Below are 22,001 nucleotides of genomic sequence, written 5' to 3'. Positions count from 1 at the left end.
GGTCCCAGGTCGACGGGCACGTGCACCTTCCGCCGACCACTGGCGACAACATCGATGTACTGTGGAGACCTCACGCCCCACGTGTTGAGCAATTCGGCGGTACGTCCACCCGGCCTCCCACATGTCCACTACACGCCCTCGCTCAAAGTTCGTCAACTGCACATACGGTTCACGTCCACGCTGTCGCGGCATGCTACCAGTGTTAAAGACTGCGATGGTGCTCCGTATGCCACGGCAAACTGGCTGACACTGACGGCGGCGGTGCACAAATGCTGCGCAGCTAGCGCCATTCGACGGCCAACACCGCGGTTGCTAGTGTGTCCGCTGTGCCGTGCGTGTGATCATTGCTTGTACAGCCCTCTCGCAGTGTCCAGAGCAAGTATGGTGGGTCTGACACACCGGTGTCAATGTGTTCTTTTTTCCATTTCCAGGAGTGTATTAGCATTGGTTGCTTCCCCAGTATTTGCGAGAGCGAAGTGTGAACAGTGTTTGTGGTAACTCGTAACTTCTCACATCTGACAAGAGTATGTAAAATGTTGTCTATTTTTGAAATACCAGCTGCACTTACTCTCTAACTACAATGAACAGCTTTGGTCGGACGTGAAGACAAGCGTTTTGTACTGTGAATGTGATCTGTGCTCGTCGTCTGTCAATGCGCAAACTAAATGCATCAAGGTCCTATCTCGCCGTAGCGGAGATGTAAGGCAATTGTTCCCAAAATAAATCCGCCATTTTCATGGACCGATATGAATAGTGACCTATTGAGTTGAAGGGTATGAGATACAACGAAAGGAAACCGTAAAACAAAATAAAAGTATGTCTACTTCCAATTCTTGCTGGGTAATAAAGTGTGTCTTAAATGAGTGTAGTTTCTAGTTTTCTGCGTTAGGTCTACTTCAAAGGACGGGAAGTTACAAATATCTATTAAAGAATGTAGGGTTCATATCTTACAATCAGGAGCGAAAATTTGACTATAGCTCAAAACGGATATGACGTTTGAAAGTTATGAAATAGCAGATAGTGAGATTATTTTATCATCCAATAAATGTTTCATCTTCGCCTTTTGTTTAAAATTTCCTGGGACACCTACGCCTGACCTTCGCGGTTATTTTTCATCCTTTAATTTCTGTCTTTTAAGTTTTCATTTATACGACCCTGAGGTTTGACAGAGCGGGTGGTACTCTTCGCCGTAGTGGAGGCAGGCATCCCTAGGGGAGTAAACCATTAGAAAAAATCCCAGTCCACCAGGTTTGTGGTTCGGGGGAGGGGAGGCTGTTGGCATTCCGCTACCGGTAAAAACAGCCTTGCTACGTTTACCAAAGAAAATAAGAATCTCGATGGACTAAAAGGCACCGATTGTGATTAAGAACAAGGCCTCTGATTCCTGTAACATAAAATACGCAGTGGTCGGCAGGAAAAACTGAGAATGTAATTAAGGAAATGGAAGAACTGCAACTGGATATCCTGTTAGACTATATCATGTATCTGAGTTGAGTGCAATAAAATGTGGAATAAAATTGTAATTCATTGGAGCTGTATGGCCCTAGTGAAGATACCCTGAGGGGAATAACACAGACTTCTTCGGTGAATTATAAGAAGTGTTTGGTGAATATCCTGATGGACGTGAATTGTTAATAATAGTTACTTACATGGACCAATTAGAAGAAGGTTAAATGATGTTGTTGTAGGTCCACGAAAAGAGGATTTAGAGACTTATAACAGTAGGAAGTTGGTTAAAATCTGTAGCATTCCGAAATGTACTGTTTTGAAAGGCCAATTCAGGCACAATGAAAGTCTTAAAAACACATGAGCGAATTCGTCAACGAACCTGAAGTCAAGTATAGGGTATGTAATGGTGGAAAGACAGCGAGCGATTGATGTGCAAGGTATAATGGTAACAAGTAGAAATAGAGTGTAGCTCAGATCGTTACACACAAACTTGAGAAATGCTTTTCCGATTTCGACCAAGGTAAACAAAAGGAGTAGGAGGAGTTGTTGAGAGTATAGCAACGAAGCACTCAAAATATTGGGTACATCTACAACGAAAGGGATGTGTTAGAAGTTTGTATCAGTGATGAATAAGTCCAGTGGGAGACCACTGGATGCCACTGAACTACAGGGAATCCTGAAGCAGTCGATTGATGGAGCAGTAGAACCGGCCTTAAGAGGGGAAAGGAATGTGAGGAAGAAGTCAAGGAAAAGAAAAAAAAAACTGTATTAAATATGGTTAAGCTTTGCTAAAGAAGGTTGGAACAGATGCAAGACATGTAAGAAGAGCGCTAAAAATAAACAAAAAAAGTGTACGGGAGAGGTACGGGATGGGGTAGGAGAGGAAATACGGCTTTCGCTTGGATGGAGGAAATGGGCGTAAGCGTGGACGATGATAAGGAAAATGAAAATGGCTAGCGATGTTGCACCTACAACGCGACCTATATCTATTGGACAGTGGAAAAACCACTTTGAAGAAATACTGCTAGGAAAAAGAAGAGATCAAGTGATAGAATGCTTCAACAGCTTCACCATATTAGGTAATGCTGGACCTCTACTAGAGGAAGAAGTAAAAGAGAGGACCAAAAACGCAAGAAATGGAAAGGTAAGAGGACAAAGAGGAATTATGGTCGACCTGTGGAAATATGCCTCCGCCCCAAAATGTAATATGTGGATTGTTCGATCAGATTATGGGGATAGAAGAAATAACATGAGCGAGATATATGTCATTCTATCTACATAAAAAGGAATCAAAAAGCACAGAAGCAGTTACAGGGGGATTAGTGTTGTGGCAACTGTCACAGACTCTTTGTTGTTGCGCTGAAAAACTAGTTGGTGATGAATGAGACTGATGGAATGACACGAGAGGTTCAGGCAGGTAGCACAGTTGGGCAATCTTGCAGGGATCAAATTTTTAATATTAGACGAATTAATGAGAAGACGTGTTTTATGGGTCGGAAAGTACACCTAACATGTGCGAATTTAGAAAAAAGAATGTGATTCTATACCCAACAACGCATTGTGGAAAGCGATGAAGTATGTAGGTATAGAAGCACAGCTAGTATGCCTAATTCTGAGATTATTCCAACAATTGCATGCAGTGGGTAAAGTAGGATGCATGTTGAATGAGCCACACCAAACAACGAAAGAGACGGACTGGGCTGCAGTATGTCACAGACCTTCTTCAACATACCGGGTCATCAATAAGTCAGTATAAATTTGAAAACTTAATAAACCACTGAATAACGTAGACAGAGAAGTAAAAATTGACGCACATGCTTGGAATGACATGGGGTTTTATTAGAACCACCCCATATTGCTAGAAACGTGAAAGATCTCTTGCGCAAGTCGTTTGGTGATGATCATGTGCTCAGCCACCACTTTCGTCATGCCTGGCCTCCCAGGTCTCCAGACCTCAGTTCGTGCGAATCATTGGCTCTGGGATCACCTGAAGTCGCAAGTGTATCGTAATCGACCAACATCTCTAGGGATGCTGAAAGACAACATCCGACGCCAATGCATCACCATAACTCAGGAAATGTTTTACAGTGCTGTTCACAACATTATTTCTCGACTACAGCGAGGAATTATGGTGGACATATTGAGCATTTCCTGGAAAGAACATCATCTTAGCTTTGTCTTACTTTGTTATGCTAATTATTGCTATTCTGATCAGATGAAGCGTCATCTGTCGGACATTTTTGAACTTTTGTATTTTTTTCGTTCTAACAAAACCCCATGTAATTCCAAGCATGTGTGTCAATTTGTACCTCTCTAGCTACATTATTCCGTGATTTATTCAGTTTTCAAATTTATACTGACTTTTTGTCACCCGGTATATATGCATTATGTAGGGGACTGTCAAATCAATCGTGCAGCGTGGAACTATCTATCCATTATTATTTGCCGATGATCAACTACTGAAGGCGCAAAGCAAGGGGGATGTGAAATTCATGACAATAAGAGGATTTTGCAAACAGCTGTCGAAAGTATACTGACAAATGTTGCTGAAGGGTGGAGCCTAAGCACAGGCACCAGTATTGTATGGAATAAGGAAGGTAGCTAGAATTTCCGAAAATGAGAAGAGAAGAAATGAAGAAATTAGGGAGATAATGCATGCGGGACAACTGATCACGCAAATATCTTAGAAAATATCGCTTTAATTATGTGGCCGTGTACGGTGAATGGAGTAAAGACGATGGCCAACAGCAATTCTACAATGGTAACCGCCGGAAAGGAGGAAGCGCAAACGATCAATAATAAAAAGAAGAGCTGCAATAACTGGAGTGATGAGAAGGCGAGCTTTAAACCCGGAAGCCTCCAACGATCGCGAACGCTGGCGGATGGGAATACAGGGCGAATGGTGAAGAGTAGAGATGTCCTTTAAAGGAAAAAAAGTTTACCTTCCTCCATTTCCTTCAGCTGGTTTCGTCTCTACTAATTTTAATCGCCAAAGCAACCTAGACTTTTCGTTTTCACGCTTGTTTCTACCGGAATTTGAACATTATTTCCATCGCTTAATTCACTGTGTATGCTACATTTTTTCGGATATTTCTCATCATTTACTACAAACAATAACAGCATTGAGTTGCTAAAAGGGCCTCAATATGGAAAAGCTACACTGCCCAGCGCCAGTGAGGGATCTAGTTATTTTTAGCGAGTCTGTGAGGAGCGTAGTTTCATCTACATTCACGGAGCAGAGTGCACACAGTTTAGATAACATGCACAGCTGTTTAATTCAGAAAGTTGTTTGCCAGTTATCTGACAGCTGGAATGGGTGTGATGGCAACTTTTGTGTACGAACTGTTGGTTCCCACTGCATAAACAGTTTTCTATGATAAATGTGGTCCCAGAACGTAACGCGCTACGAGGTAAAATTTCAATTAACATTCACGCGTATATACAAACCACGGTTCAGCATCATACCGCGTATTCACGTTTATAAAATGGCTTAGATACCGCAAAGAGCAGCTGCATTGAATGCTGAATAGTTTATTAAACGAGATGTCAGATGATTAGAATCCTTTCCGAGATCATCTCTGTTATTTTAATTTGCTGCTACTGTCGTTAGCTGTCGCAAAGCGTCATAGTAAGTGGCGCATTGCCTGTTGAGTTCTGCCTTGTGATCTTCGGCCTACGTTCGTTGACAGACTTTCCTGCCATTACGCTCACAGAGTATCCAGCAATGTCAAGGGATACTCCTCCATTGCTGGTGCAAGACTGATAACACCAGCCGCTAGCGCTGGTGAGAAGTCGGAAAAATCATTTAGCAATCGTCGGTTTAAGATTGCCTTATCAATTTTATAGTAAATTTTATAAGTACAGAGAAGAATCACTGACTTTTATAACTTGGAGTAACACAATACGTTATATCACAGTTCTACAGCTTATTGACACATCACCGAGACAATAATTCTGCTAGCAAGCGACAAATTGGAGATGACCACTTTTTGGAAAACTGTAAAAATTCATGGGGGTTATACCAATGTCCAGGAAGTGAAATGCAGAATTCCGGCTGAAATCTCAAATCCGTTGACATACTAAGCCTAGTGAATATTGAAGTTCTAGATCCCGAATAGCATTCGGATTCTAAGTCCAGAGCTCAGCAGAACCAACTTCGAACAGCAGGTGTATCTCATCGTAGCACTTCCGAGTTGTGGAGTAGAAACATAGCAGCTTGAGAACTTCCGTGTAGACGTCTGTAGCGGTTTTAAATAAGGCTCCATATTAATGGAGTCGGCGGCTGGGGTCACTGTATATTATGGGCAGCCAGTCACTGATTGTTACAGGTGGCCAATCGCTGTGTTTTCAAGCGCGCCATTGCGAGAAGGCGGCGTGCTATGTTAGCATCGGGCTGCCCACGGAGAAATGCAACCAAAGATGAATTTCTCGGCCGCGAGCAATGGAGCACGCCGTTGCTCGGTGTGGATACCTAGTAGTGGTTGTGGATACCACACGTCTTCCCCCTTGGGGAAGCTGGGAGGCCATTGCAACGAATGAAAGTCAAGCCCAATGGGTCCTCCTTCGAGTTCTCAGGGGCAGAGGAGCATACGGACGGGAACGTCCCGAACGTGGGCGAAGGTTGGATGGTGTAGACCAGCCGTTTGAGCAGAAAGAGCCAGCAGCATGTCTTTATCCTGAATTACTCGAACTTGGTGGCTGGTCGACATCTCTTACTCCGAAAAGGGCAGCCTCTGGATCTCGGCGACGCCTGGGGTAAGTCGACCTTGATGGGGTGTGTTGCTGGTCAGCTGGCTGTGATGGTGTTGATGGTTGACCTAGAATTGCATCGGGCAGTGTACGGAAATCTGGAGTAAGCATCAACCACTATCAAGAACACGACGATACCCACTGGTCTGTCGAAATCAATGTGTACCCTGCCCAAAGACGAGCACGACGTGGCCAAGAAAGAAATGAATGTAGTGGGGTTGTCTGCTGGCTTTGGCAGGATGGACATGTTTTGGTGAGTCATTCAATATCCTCCTTCATGCCGAACAGGAAATGAACCTGCGAGCCAGGACTTCAGTCCGGGATCCCCCCCAGTGACCTTGTGGCAGTAGTTGCAGGACGTGGTAACGTAAAGAGTAAGGAATGACTACTCGTGAGTGTCCCTCTCTGGAAAGGAGTAGAGCTCCATCGGTCAACATGAGCTTATGGCGGGCATTAAAGAAATGAGGGAATGCACGTGAAGCCTTGGGAGGTTGATGTTCGGTCCATGCATGAAGTATGTGACTCCAGACTTGTTGGAGTTCTTCGTCGCTACCAGTTGCGTCTTCGACCCGGCGGCTGGTAATGGGAAAATAGCCTATGACGGCTTCTGCTTCTTCATCGGTGTGAATGTACATAATTCCTTCTTTTTCGATCTCTGGACGGATCCCCATGGAAGGTGGGAGAGGGCATCAGCGTTGGCATTCTCATTCCTGTTGCAGAAGTTACTCTCGCATTGGTAGCGCTGGGATTTCAAGAGGCTGGCGTCATTTACCTTAAGTGCTTGGAAATGATCCGGTAATCTTGACTCGTAGGGTTCCCAGTTCTCTAAAAGTCATCAAAGGAAGGAAACTCTGGCACTTTCTGTGTTACTTGTGTCTGCAGTAAGCTTTAAATATATCGCCATTCTACGGTTTCTTGACACAACATTGAGACAATTCTGTTACCAACTGTTGTGTTTAAGATGAGCATTTTATGGAAAATTGTACACACTGATGGTGGCTGTGCCAGTGTGCAGGAAATGAGAGTGAAATGCAGAATTCCGGCTGGAATCTCAAGTCCGATGGCATACTAAGCCTAGTGTACACTGAAGTTCAAGTTCCAGTATAGCATTAGGCTTCTACGTCCAGAACGCAGCCGAATCTACATCGAATAGCAGGTCCATCACAGCGTAGCACTTCAGAGGAGTAGAAACATAGCACCTTAAAAACTATCTTATAGACGTAAGTAGCGGCGTTAAATATGAATCCCCAGTCAATGGAGCCGGCGGTTGGGGTCACTGTAAATTCTGGGCGGCCAGTCGCTGTGTTTTGAAGCGCTCCCGCGCAAAAGGTGGCCTACGATGCTAGCAGCGGACCGCGCACGGAGAAGTTCTGCCAACGACGCATTTCTCAGCCACGCGTAAAGGAGCGCGCCGCCGCTCGGTGCGGAGATTTAACAGCGGTGGATACCACACTGTCCAGCAATTAAAAACGTGCGTCTACGATGACAAAATCGAACTAAAACTTGGTCCACTTTTAATACCAATCTTTTGTGACAGTGCGGTTTTGATACACACGTAGACATTAAAAATAAAATTCTACCGAAGATCAATTGACGATAAAAAGTAATACTGACTTATTCTACACTGTAGTGTAATTTATAATTTATATATTGTCTATGTGTGTGTGTGTGTGTGTGTGTGTGTGTGTGTGTGTGTGTAAATGCGAATGAATGGTCTATGTATAATCTAATTGTAAAGTGTTTTATGAAATTGTCTTTTAATCAGATAATGGTTAATTATTGTTTATCACTAGTCTTCAAGGTGTAAAAATGTTAAAATAGACTTTTTACACCCTACACGTCAGAGTGTTAAATAATTGGTTATAATGATTTCCATTTATTGACGTTACGTTATTGGACACCAGAGGAAAAGCAATATGGGAACATGATCTGTTTTGGTGTCAGGGGTTGAAACTACACGGTTCATACGTATGTACATTTATTAGTAGGAATTTTGCTTGCTAATGTTAATTGCAGGAAGTATATTTAGCTACAGTTTACTCTGTAATGGCACCTACGTGGAAAATAACATTCTCGATAATTGTGGCCCTGTACAGCAAAATCTGAATCATAAAATTACAATAATGACTGAGATACTTTATTGTTTTCATAAATCCATAAACTAAATATGTCAGCTTAATAATATTTAAGCTAGAAGAGCCGTAATTAGCATAGTTGTACCGACCGTAACGGCGGATAACAACAGGGTAAGATCGTAACTAATAAACTTTTTTGTAATCGCAGGAAAATACAGGATTCTTCTATAATAAAAGTGTTTTCAATAGTAAGAAACAAAAGTTTGTATTCTGGGAACGATTTATGAAAATTAACAATTCTGACACTTATTACAGACCTCTTCATAATGGAACGTATGAAGACTACGTCTTGCCAGGTTAGCGGTACTACTCGAAGAGGTACAATGTCTTCTCTTTTATCAGACAAATGAAAAATTACACAGTGTATATTGCTATCTTTAATCATTGTCTACACAAATAATAAATAGTGCATATTGTTTTTGTCCTTTTCACTGGATGCACTTTACATAAGAAAATGTCGTGTTAATCACATATTCCAGAAAAAATTAAAGAAATTATTTTTTCAAGTATATTTATAGTGAGAAATAAGCCAGGAGACAGCACGTCTTATACACATCTATCCCGCTCTTTCCACATATACATGGATACTATGCAAATCACAGTGACGTATCTGCATTTACAACATTTCTCTAATATTTCACTCTCTGACAGTGTGCAGGGAAAACACCTACATCCTTCCGTGTGAGCTCTGATTTCCTTTATTTTATTATGGTGATCGTATCTCTGTATGTAGGTCGGTGCCAGCGAAATATTTTCGCGTTCGGAGGAGAAAGTAGGTGATTGAAATTTTGTGAGAAGTTCCCGCCGCAAGGAGAGATCCCTCTGTTTTAATGGTGTTCATACGAAATCTTGTATCATGTTCGTGACATTCTCTCCTCTATTTCTCGTTAACACAATGCGTGCTGCTCTTCTCTGAACGTTTGCGATGTACTTTGTTCATCCTAACTGGAAAGGATCCCACAGCGCACAGGAGTATTCCAAACGAAGACCGATAAGCACTATGTAGCAGTCTATTTAGCACATCTGTTGCATCTTCTACGTGTTTTGCCAATAAATCGAAGTCTCTGGTTCGCATTTTCTATGTCCTCTTTACTGTAGCAATTGATGGTAATTTTAATTTCCAGGTATTTATTTGAGTTTACGGGCTTTAGATCTGATTGATTTAACGCGTAACCGACGTTACTTTTAGCACTCATGTGGATGACCTCACGCCTTTCATTATTTAGGGTCAACTGCCAGTTTTCGCACCATAGAGCTAGCTTTTCTAAATCGTTTTGAAAATTTTTTGATCTTTACTTTTTAGTTTGCTAGAGATGAAATGACACGATCGACTTCGCACTCAACGTGTATCTCTTTGTTACGCTACATTTTCGTTGCGCTGCAAAAGTACCGGAACGTTCTAGTTAGCCATTCGGCAGCTCACATACAACCGCCGCCGGAAGAAGCTGCACCATCTCGGCCAACCGTGAGCGTAAAACTTCATCGTAGACGAAAGCTTAAATTCATTTCAGCCTTTTAAATGTTTTCGATGAAATGAAAATTCTGAATGCATTGTAATGTACACTACCTGATCAAAAGTATCCCACCACCTATTATTACGCATTAATATTTGATGTGTCAACCCTTCAACTTTATGATGGTTTGAACTCTGCCGGGGACAATTTTAATACGATGTCTGAAATTCTGGAGGAATGGCAGCTTACTTTTCCTCAAGAGCCGAAAGCAGAAAAAGTAGTGACGTTGGACGCGCCAGTCTGGCGGGAAGTGGACTTTTGGAACTTATTCCAGAGGTGTTCCATTGGGATCAGTTCAAGACTCCGAGCAGAGCAATACATATCATGGATGTCAGTGTCCACAAACCATTACCCCATAGATCCAGCCTTATAACAGGGTGAATTCTCATGCCGATTAAAACTATCATTGCCTCCGTACTGTTCGTCTGCCGTAAGCAGTACACAATGCTGCGAATGTTTTGTTCAAAATGGGACTTAACTGCTAAGGTCATCAGTCCCTAAGCTTACACACTATTTAACCTAAACTATCCTAAGGACAAACACACACACCCATTCCCGAGGGAGGACACGAACCTCCGCCGGGACCAGCCGGATATGTTTTGGTATCGGTCCACTTTCACTGTTTTCTTAAGGGCAACAAGTGGAACACACACTAACCACAAGAAGCACCGCCATCCGATAACATCACCTCCTCCCTACCTTATTGTAGGCACTACATGTGATGGCAGGTGACGTCCTCTGGGCATTGGTCCAACCGAATAACTGTCACCAGATTGCCATAGGATATAGCGTGATTCATCCCTCAAAATGACTGGCCTTTCATTTATCCACTGCCCCGTGGCATCGCTGTTTACAGCACCACTGGGGTAGCACTGATTACAGGAATGTGTGCCTCACGAGGAGTTACTCGGTTACTGGGTTCATTCTGCCCCATTATATTTTAACTTTCTACTCACAGTCACTGCGCTAGCTGGACTGCTGGTAGCACTTCGCAAGTCAAATGTGATCGTTATGCTGATTCCATACAGTTTTTTACAATCCCACCCCCACCATACCCTCCCGCAATACTCGACCGTCAGTATCCAGATCAGGTAGGACTGGTTGTGGCTTATCTGTGATTTTCCCTTCCCGTTTATACTTCACGATCTCCGTTTAGAAGGAGTGATAAGATTATGATGGATTTTATCCTCAAGTGACACCTAGTGAATAGTGCACGTTCGTTATCACTAAGCTTTCGCGCTAATTTCTCATACTTCTCGGCTGATAACGCCATATTCGCGTCTCGTGGTATGTAGTGGTCAATTGCGTGCTGCACAGGGGTGTTCGGATACTTTTGATCATATAGTAAGCGCAATCGGTTGTAAACGTTGACAATGAATTAACAACGAAAGTCGGTTGTGCCAGGGCTGTTTCGCCCACAGCCCACACACACGTTGCCGCTGTTCCGTGCCCTGCACGTTTGCGGCAGGCGCTTCAGCCGGAAGAGCGCTCGGCCGCCCATGTCGCATCTCGCCCTGAGGATGCGCTAATTGGCCGAGACGTGCTGGCCTGCGCACTGACGCTGTTAGCTGCGCGCGTGACTCGCACGCCAACCACATCAGACGGCCCCCAACTTGCCAACTCGAGCGCGGGGCACTTACTGTAACTCTAGCAGACGAAACACCAGAAAGCGTCACCACCCGCGCTCGTACGCTGTGCTAATGGTGTGTGCTAAGTCCGCTACTTAATCCACAACTTCATGCAGTAACCGGCGCCGTGAGCTTAAGCACCAAATGATACACCTCGACACCCATAACATCACAGAGCATCAATACTTTGAACATGGCTGCGCTTCAGTAGTAGTTTCAAGTTAGAAAATGAAGCCAAAGAATCAAATCAGTTGCACAAAAACGTGCTTTTCTTCAACCTTTGGGCATGATTTCAACGGATGTGAACCTGTCTTCTTTAGAAACAAATGTAACCTTAAGATAATGTAAGACAATGCTGGCCATGATCATAGGGGCCAGAATGTTTAAATGTGTGTGCATTATGTGCGCTGACAGCATATTTTTTACTGGAAAACTGTCAGATAGCTACATTATTTAGCGTTTCTCCAATGGTAAATTTTATTAAATACCGTCTTTACTCTTTTGCTCATGCTTTACGATATTTCTGATACGCCCACCTCTTTGTGGGGATCTAGTCTTTGTATGACGCGTAATTTTCCAAAAAGAAAAATGCTCGGAGGACTATGGGACTTAACATCTTAGGTCATCAGTCCCCTAGAACTTAGAACTACGTAAACCTAACTAACCTAAGGACATCACACAACAACCAGCCATCACGAGGCAGAGAAAATCCCTGACCCCGCCGGGAATCGAACCTGGGAACCCGGGCGTGGGAAGCGAGATCGCTACCGCACGACCACGAGATGCGGTCACGCGTAATTTTTATGTTACATGTGTTCCTGAAGAAGACATCCTTCGGAACAATGGTCAAACGTTGAATAAAATCATCTTTTGCCGCAACTGCTTGGCAGCTTTGGATTCAGTTATTGATTATATAGAGGTGAATCATATCGAAATCATGTCTTCGGAAATCGGTAGCATACCATTTTATCTGCAGTGGAGTGAGCACCACTCTATTATAAACAAATATAAATTAGGAAATATAAATAGAGTAACAACAAATCCTTCAAAATTGGGTGTGTTCTTCCATAACGACTTTCAGCCTACCCATTTTGTGAGGACGAGGTGCTCTTTTGCTTCCAGTTTCAAGGCCCCCTTGTTATATTATAGAATATATTTTCTTGATAGTCATCAAGATCATACGCCATTGGTGCTAAATCGACTTTAAAGAAATACGGTACATTTGCATAAGCAGTTGGAGGAATGGCTTAATTCCTAAAAGAGTTATAGAAAAACAAGTGGCTCATGCAATGAAAAATTTCTTTACTCAGTCTAACAAAGCTGTTTGTGTATTTAATATTATTACCTTCTTTTACCTGATAAAATACTGAAGCAATAACTAAGTTTTTCTTTGTTTAACTTAAATTCTTCACAGGAATGCAGTATTGTAATACCACTTAGTTTAGCAACATAAATTCTTCAAAAACAGACCAAAAACTTGGGGATGGCGGGACTCTGTTTTGCTACTACAACGCATTTTCTGCAATATTTTAATTTTTTGATCCTGTTTCGCTTAAGATGGCTTTTTTCTCTAAATCGTCACATTTCCACTAGTTTTACTGAATATCCACCTAGAACACTAACGAGTGTTTGATAATGCAATCTGATTTTAGTGAGGTATCGAATGCCATTACTTGTTACGCGTTTAAAGCTATAAATGTTTCGGCATCTTGGGCAATATACACTCCTGGAAATTGAAATAGGAACACCGTGAATTCATTGTCCCAGGAAGGGGAAACTTTATTGTCACATTCCTGGGGTCAGATACATCACATGATCACACTGACAGAACCACAGGCACATAGACACAGGCAACAGAGCATGCACAATGTCGGCACTAGTACAGTGTATATCTACCTTTCGCAGCAATGCAGGCTGCTTTTCTCCCATGGGCACGATCGTAGAGATGCTGGTTGTAGTCCTGTGGAACGGATTGCCATGCCATTTCCACCTGGCGCCTCAATTGGACCAGCGTTCGTGCTGGACGTGCAGACCGCGTGAGACGACGCTTCATCCAGTCCCAAACATGCTCAATGGGGGACAGATCCGGAGATCTTGCTGGCCAGGGTAGTTGACTTACACCTTCTAGAGCACGTTGGGTGGCACGGGATACATGCGGACGTGCATTGTCCTGTTGAAACAGCAAGTTCCCTTGCCGGTCTAGGAATGGTAGAACGATGGGTTCGATGACGGTTTGGATGTACCGTGCACTATTCAGTGTCGACTCGACGATCACCAGAGGTGTACGGCCAGTGTAGGAGATCGCTCCCCACACCATGATGCCGGGTGTTGGCCCTATGTGCCTCGGTCGTATGCAGTACTGATTGTGGCGCTCACCTTCAAGGCGCCAAACACGCATACGACCATCATTGGCACCAAGGCAGAAGCGACTCTCATCGCTGAAGACGACACGTCTCCATTCGTCCCTCCATTCACGCCTGTCGCGACACCACTGGAGGCGGGCTGCACGATGTTGGGGCGTGAGCGGAAGACGGCCTAACGGTGTGCGGGACCGTAGCCCAGCTTCATGGAGACGGTTGCGAATGGTCCTCGCCGATACCCCAGGAGCAACAGTGTCCCTAATTTGCTGGGAAGTGGCGGTGCGGTCCCCTACAGCACTGCGTAGGATCCTACGCTCTTGGCGTGCATCAGTGCGTCGCTGCGGTCCGGTCCCAGGTCTACGGGCACGTGCACCTTCCGCCGACCACTGGCGACAACATTGATGTTCTGTGGAGACCTCACGCCCCACGTGTTGAGCAATTCGGCAGTACGTCCACCCGGCCTCCCGCATGCCCACTATATGCCCTCGCTCAAAGTCCGTCAACTGCACATACGGTTCACGTCCACGCTGTCGCGGCATGCTACCAGTGTTAAAGACTGCGATGGAGCTCCGTATGCCACGGCAAACTGGCTGACACTGACGGCGGCGGTGCACAAATGCTGCGCAGCTAGCGCCATTCGACGGCCAACACCGCGGTTCCTGGTGTGTCCGCTGTGCCGTGCGTGTGATCATTGCTTGTACAGCCTTCTCGCAGTGTGCGGAGAAAGTATGGTGGGTCCGACACACCTGTGTCAATGTGTTCTTTTTTCCATTTCCAGGAGTGTATTAGTCGTGCATTTGTTTCACTTGCTGAATATGTCGTTTCGATATATCGAACCCTTTGCGACGTATCAACGGCGAATGTACCTACTCCGAAATTGCTGTCGACTCACGAATCCCTCCAGCTGCGCGCTCAGGTACAAGCGGCGCTGTTTCAGCTGCAGTCACGCTCTTACCCGATGATATACACGCTGGCATTGCTGGCAATAAAAATTCGAACAAGGGCCGGGGCTCGAAGCCGGATCTTCCGCTTTATGCGAGAAGTCGCCTTGACTGTCTCGGACACCCGAGGACTCTCCCCGCAACGATTCAGCTTACAAATGCCACCTCTTTCGTCTACGTCCTATACTCGCACAGATACTATGAGTCCCATATTGGACGAGTCGTATGAATAAAGCCGAAGCCCAATTATTAGGTGTAAAATACTAAATTTCATTGCCCATCTTGTTCTAGTGTACTTTGCAGTATTCTACAGATATGCATGTACATAGTCCTTAGCTGATATTTCCCAGTGCTCAGCAATTAACTCCACCCTCACCCACCCTCCCCCAATCCATGTGGCACACACAGTGTCCTGTTTTTTCTGTTATTTATCCTCCACTCTCACATCTACCACAATTAAAAGGACGTAACCATAGTGAGTAACAGTACCCTGTGCAAGCCAAATATATCATCTTAATTTATATCATTCATCATAGCATCAACCACATCATTACCAACTGTGTTTTATACTGAAATTTCACCAAAGAGAGGAAAATTTTACTCATTCTTATACTCACTACTATATTCTCTTAAAACTATAGAAGTAAGTTCATATGTTGAAATGTATTAGGCATGGCAGCAGCAACGTGGTTGCTAGCAAACTTCTTGTCCCTTAGACAGTATATTTCTCTATTATTCAGAGTGACAAGCAAATATTATTTTTACTACCGTATAATTCTGCCAAGCTGTTTTCAGTCCAATAGACTCTTAATATTATCGTTAAATAATCAATTATGATAAGATCGTTGTGAAAGGGAACAGTGAACTTCCTAATCAAATTAAGTTTCGATTTGTAAATGTGAGTGAAAGTGCTGATGAAGAAAAAGGAATAGATAAATTAAAAAGATATTTAACAATGAAGTATTACAGTGGTTTCTGAGATAAAGAGAAACCAGCTCCCAGTACGAATAATATGGTAACATTTATATTACGGCGTAAGAGTGACAGCTTGAAGGATAAGCTCATGAATGAGACGGTGTAACGAATGCTTCAAGGGCTACATCGGATGAAAAGTTTGAAATATCGCTATGTGCCTCAGTTAGACGTGCACAGCAAAGAAACACGATTTTTGTCGTTCTGCTGGCTGGTAAACAAAACGAATACCCACATACTGCCATTTGGAAATCTTATACAGGGCGCTAACAGGACACTTGACTTATATGTGGAGGATAGGAAATGTCTGATCTGATGCTCTGTGACAAAATTAATATATTGATATTTGGAACTAATGATTTTGAGAATTAAACCGCGTAGTTATAACTGCCCTGAAGATGATCGCTCCAAAGTCGGTCGAAACTTCAACAATTCAGTTGCCTTAAAGTTTAAATTAACGTGGATTAATACTTTATTAACGGTCATAATAATTGGTATATATACTCACTTGTCAATTGCTATCGCAATTCTAGTTTCATTATATGGAATTACGCATCACTAGATCATGATTTACAACACGATCATCTAAGATACATTACCATTCTCAAGTCCGCCCCGAAAGCTGAGTGGTCAGCTTGAGAGACTGCCGTCCTCCGGGCCCGGGGTCTATTCCCGGCTGAGTCGGAGAAAATTATTTGCTCAGGGACTGGGTGTTGTGATGTCTTCATCGTCATTTCATCCCCATCCGGCGCGTTGGTCGCCCAATGTGGTTTCGAATGTAGTAAGACCAGCACCAGGGCGGCCGGACCTGCCATGTAAGGGGCCTTCCGGCCAATGACGCCAGACGTTCATTTTCATTACCATTCTCATATTATAACAATTATGTTTCTATGCTACAGATCCACAACTAAATGCACGAATTCCCCGTAAACTCCATCTCCAAGAATTTATAATTTTTATAGCTAAGTCATTTTACGTGTCACTTATATCTCCACTCGTTTCCTAGCGCCGGCATGCTTGATAAAAAAACAGCCAACCACACACGATTCTCTCGTATTCTTAGAGGCTGCACGTCAACAGGCTATGAAACTGTTCCACTGAAACTTAGCACCCTACAGTAGAACTATTTTTCGACGTGGATTCGCACATTACTGGAGAACTCGCCAGACTCATGTATATCTCGCCGACGACGTAGTAGACCTATATCTCAAGGACTATTCTCTTTTGCTTAGACGAAGGTCGAAACAACGGAGGAAGCAAGAGGAGTGTGAGAAATATAAAAGGAGAGAAAAACTTGGTGAAATTCAGTGTGTACAACGATCCAAACAACAATCGTCTTAGGTTCTACAGATACCTAAAACCTCATGCGTTTGATTACAAACTGAAATTGTGGGACCCAAGGTTAGGTAGTACAGCAATTCTGTGATAACCCTATCTCCAAAAAATGTTAAAATGTTCAAATGTATGTGAAATCTTATAGGACTTAACTGCTAAGGTCATCAGTCTCTAAGCTTACACACTACCTAACCCAAATTATACTGAGGACAATCACACACACCCATGAACGAGGGAGGACTCGAACCTCCGCCGGAACCATATCTCCATGTGAGTGTATAATTCTAACTTTCACATCAGTATATCCAAAAATAAATGAGTAAAATAAATATATGTATAATTACACATATAAAATTTATTTAGTTTAGCACGAAGTACATACAACTGCTCGAACGAGAATTACTACAAGAGACAGAGGAAAACAAGACAGTTTGAAAAGAAAAAGTAACTGAACTGTTTATTATTTCAAAAGTAATCGCCATAATTGTTAATATATCGATCTCACTGTAACATAAGATGATCTATGCCTTCATGGAAAAAAACTCACGGTTGCCTACGGAATCACGATTGTAACCAAGTCTTCGTCCAAAGAAAATCGATGTCCTAAAATGTCTTTCTCCAGGGCTCCAGTTATTTGGAAATAGCATTGGAAGACATATCGCTGTATGGAGGATGTGTAAATGCTTCCCAACGAAATTTCGGTAGTGTAGCTGAGACAACCTTGGTGGACACTACCCTACAACAGGATAATGGCGTCCGTTAACATTACAGGGCATCTAGACTTGATGGCACAGTCCAGTATTTACAAAGTGTCCACATAAAGCCAGAGTTGAATGAACTAAGTAAAGAACGTCGACAGTAGAAGTCATAATTAGTAGTTTGTCAGCAGCGTCTTCCGCGTAGGGTACCAGGATTGATTTAAGCTTAATAGTGGGAGACAAGATTAGTCAAGAGCGTAAGACAAATGTACAAGAAAGAAAGGGTAGAAGATGGAGGACAGTTCTCAAGGACACCCCAACCCTTAGCAGGAATACTGGATAATAACGAATTTTCGGTACATAGAGTTTGTGGAATATTGCATTGGTGACGTAACACAAGCAGATGTTTGTATTGAGAGATACACTGCTCAACCATAACATTACTACTACCTACCTAATAACTAGTTTGTCCATCTTTAGCACGAACAACTGCGGCGACGTCGTGGCATGGGAGGAATGAGGTCTTGGTAGATCGCTAGAGGGAGTTGGCAAGACATCTGCTCCCACAATTCGCCTAGTTTCCATAAGCTCCGGGAAGAGTGGTGTAGGTGTGTGTGTGGAGGGGGGGGAGGAGGGCTCTGGTGCCACGTTTAATCACATCGCAGATGTCTTCGATATGGTTCAGATATGGCGAGTTTGCTGCACCACATCAACTGGAACTCACCACCGCTTTCCTCAAACCATATCATGACAATCCAGTATTGTGACATGGCACATTATCTCCTGCTGCTGTGGAGAAATATGATCGTCATGGAAAAGTGTACATGGTCTGTAACCACGATATGATAGTCCCTGGCGGTTTCCATTGGACTCGTGAATGCCCATGTGATTGTTCCCCAGAGCATATTGGAGATGTGGCCAGCTTTTCTCCATCCTGAAGTACAGTTGTCTAGGAGCCGTTACCTTGAAAGACGACGGATCTGCACCATCCCATCGGCGTGATGAAGAGAGTATCGACATTCATAAGACTATGCAACGCTCTACCACTGCGCCGACGTTCAGTGTCGATTGTCACGTGCCCATTCCAGTCGTAGCTGCCCATGTCGTGGTGTTAACATTCGCAAATGCATGGGTCTTTGGCTGCGGAGGGCCATCGTTAGGAATGTTTGGTGCACTCTGTGTTCAGACAATCTTGTACTCCGCCCAGCATTAAAGCCTGATGTTATTTCCGCCACAGCTGCCTCCTGCCAGGTTTTACCAGTTTGCCGAGCCTACGACGTCCGCCATCCGTAATGAGGTGTGGCCGTCATATTCCGCGACATTTAGACGTAGTTTTACCTCGGTTTCGCCACATGCTGGCGACACTCGCCACAGCACTCCTCGATCACCCGACAAGTCGTGCAGTTTCTGGAATGCTCATGCTGAGCCTCCGGGCCGTCACAATCCGTCCTCAGTGGAAGATAAGATCGCGTACCTTCTCCATTCTACACAGGGACAGCACACCACTAACACTACATGCACCGTGAGGGCGTCTGACTAGCAGTAATTCCTCGCCAGGTGACGCTACTGTCGCCTGGAGGGGTTTATGCCGGTAGTAGATCAGTGGTTGTAATGTTCTGGCTGATCTGTGTATGGCGATCTTCCAGTTGATACATCCTGATGTTGGAGGTAACCTGACAAACAGGCAAACGAGAGACGTAGTTGAAGGGAACTTTCCACCAATGGTTACGACGAAGGACGTTTCCTAGGAGAGCAATGCAGAAATTGACTGACCTACATTACGAACACAGACGTGGAATAAATACGCCGTTTGGAGCGTATACTAACAGGGTTTGCAGAGCTGCACCCCCAGTTTGCTCCGGCCAGTGAAGTATAGATGGTGGCTAATATGGTGCCATCAATTTAACCAGGTGATCCTTCGTGGGTGATGTAAGCTCAGATCCAATGTTCCTTAAAGAATTTAGAAAAAATAATATATCACATTTAAGGGTTCTGATATGTGGACCAAGCTAGATAACACAAAAATCAAGCGAATACGGCGGATAAAAATAAACTGTATCAGGAAAGAGGTCCAAAACTGGTTTTTGTCTCAGTCGTACAATGGAACATTTTCGGTGAGATTATCTACAGCAGGAAAATGTATTAGACATTGTACTAGCAGCAGATGGAGTCGTAAGGGTTCTCTGTGACTGCTGATTCTAACGTATTGCGAATATTGGGGTGGATTTTCGCTAAGTTCAAAATATGATGGTTCACATAGGAATATTGTATTGTGGTTCCGGTCGCCTATGATGGACTGGAGGCCGAGCGGTGACCTCCCCAGTTGTCAGGATACTAGGAAATGACTGAGGATGCGGCAGAAACGCGAAAGAAACATTATTAATTCATGAGACCTTTATTCCTGCCGAGTGCAATGTGGCCCGCGTTACACAGATTGGCTGAGCTTGGTGATATCAACGACCTTCCCCGAGTCCTCGCTGACTCGGAGGAGCGATGACACCAGCTCCTGGCCGCACCAGTCTTGCTAGTGCAGCGCTGCGTACTGTGGCGTAGTGGCGGAATGCTATGACTTTGGCCACGCGTGGCTGGCGGCGTCCGTAGATCACCGAACTGGGTGCTACGCAGTGTCACAGTACACATCCAACTGCAAGTCTAACTGCGAGTCCCCTGTTGCTATCAAAGCTGGCCTATTTAAAGGAAGCACGAGCGACGTCCCGACGTCACGCTCGTTTGTAATGAACGCATTCGGTCCAGTTATACTGCTGATTCATCTGTCGTACTCGCTCCTTAGGTGCGGCAGAGTTACGTGTTGTTATGGCAGACTTAGCGATGTTGTGAAATGCAGTACAGCTGACGTTGTACCTCTGTCTTACACTCTACGAAAGTCTCCGTCTAACACAAATACGCGTGCTAAGCAATTCTCTCTCGCCTGTTATGTGTAATCAGGCCACTGACCCTACGTAACGACACATTCCGATACATGTGCAATCCTCTTACCTCTTGGCTGACCATCTGCCTCTGCCTCTCGGCATAGGCAACGAAACTTTGACAATATTCCACGTTTCCAACTCTTTACTATTCAGCGACATTACAATTCCCCCTCCTTTAAGAAAATTCCGTTCGAATTTTACAATTCTGGATTTACTGTTTGTGCACGTCATACATCCTTATACTGTACAGGTATCCTACAACTACTCCTTCAACACTGTCAAACATTTCGTAGTCTCTAATAATCTATTTACACTTAATACTGATTCCAATCTCATCATTGGTTGTCTATTTATATTACATTCCACCATTCCCGATCCATTCCACAGGTATTTGATGTACGGTTGTTATTTCAGAAAGTAAGTTGCACAAGTAAACACGAGAACTAGGATTATGCTAGTCGTTGACACACCAAATATAATTGTGTTTTGCTTACGTTTCTCCCGATATTGCTGCACGTGCTGCAGTAATTGAGTAACAGAGATCTGCTCTTTTTGTAAGATAGTCAGGCTATCTAAAGATTATAGCAATGTGGGATCCAAGGACTTGTTAATAAACGTTAGGTTCTGGGGACGCAATATGTGTGGTGGTTCCTCTGGGTAATACAAGATAGGCCGTGTCACGTTAATCATTGTTTCACCCGTGAAAGTAGCTGGTAGGCGAAAGTTTTTCCCCACTATTTCACATCCAGTGCCATTAATCAATAACGCACAACCCTTCAATTCAAGCTTTGATATATGTGTCAATCTACCATTTCTGTAACAAGTGGCAACTACGGTCTCTAGTTCGAGCACAGAGTAAATCCATTGTTCCCCAACTTTCTGAAATTTCGGTCCTGGAACTAATACCTTCTTTTCGCATTCTAAGGTTTCCATATTCCCCAAGAACAATTGCATCTCACACGAATAATTGTGTATTGCCACCTCCTTTGCTGGACAAATAAAAACACTTCCCCTGAAACAGTCTGTTAAATCTTCCATAGACATTACCACATGACTACTCCTCCATCTTGACACTAACAACACATCCAGAGTTTGCACTTGCACCCACTTCCCAAGTGCACCCCATCTAATTGGATACGGGTGTACTGTATAACACTGGTACCGCGAATTGATACCCATCACTGGTATTTGCACTTCTACTTGTATACTCGCCTGCTCCGTAATTACTCTCACTTTAGACATGCTATAGAATAACTGTAAATTCCGCTTCACTGGAGGCACGACATGACG

Source organism: Schistocerca gregaria, chromosome 2 (assembly GCF_023897955.1).
Source record: "Schistocerca gregaria isolate iqSchGreg1 chromosome 2, iqSchGreg1.2, whole genome shotgun sequence".
Taxonomy (NCBI): domain Eukaryota; kingdom Metazoa; phylum Arthropoda; class Insecta; order Orthoptera; family Acrididae; genus Schistocerca; species Schistocerca gregaria.
Note: the sequence above shows the minus strand (reverse complement) of the source record.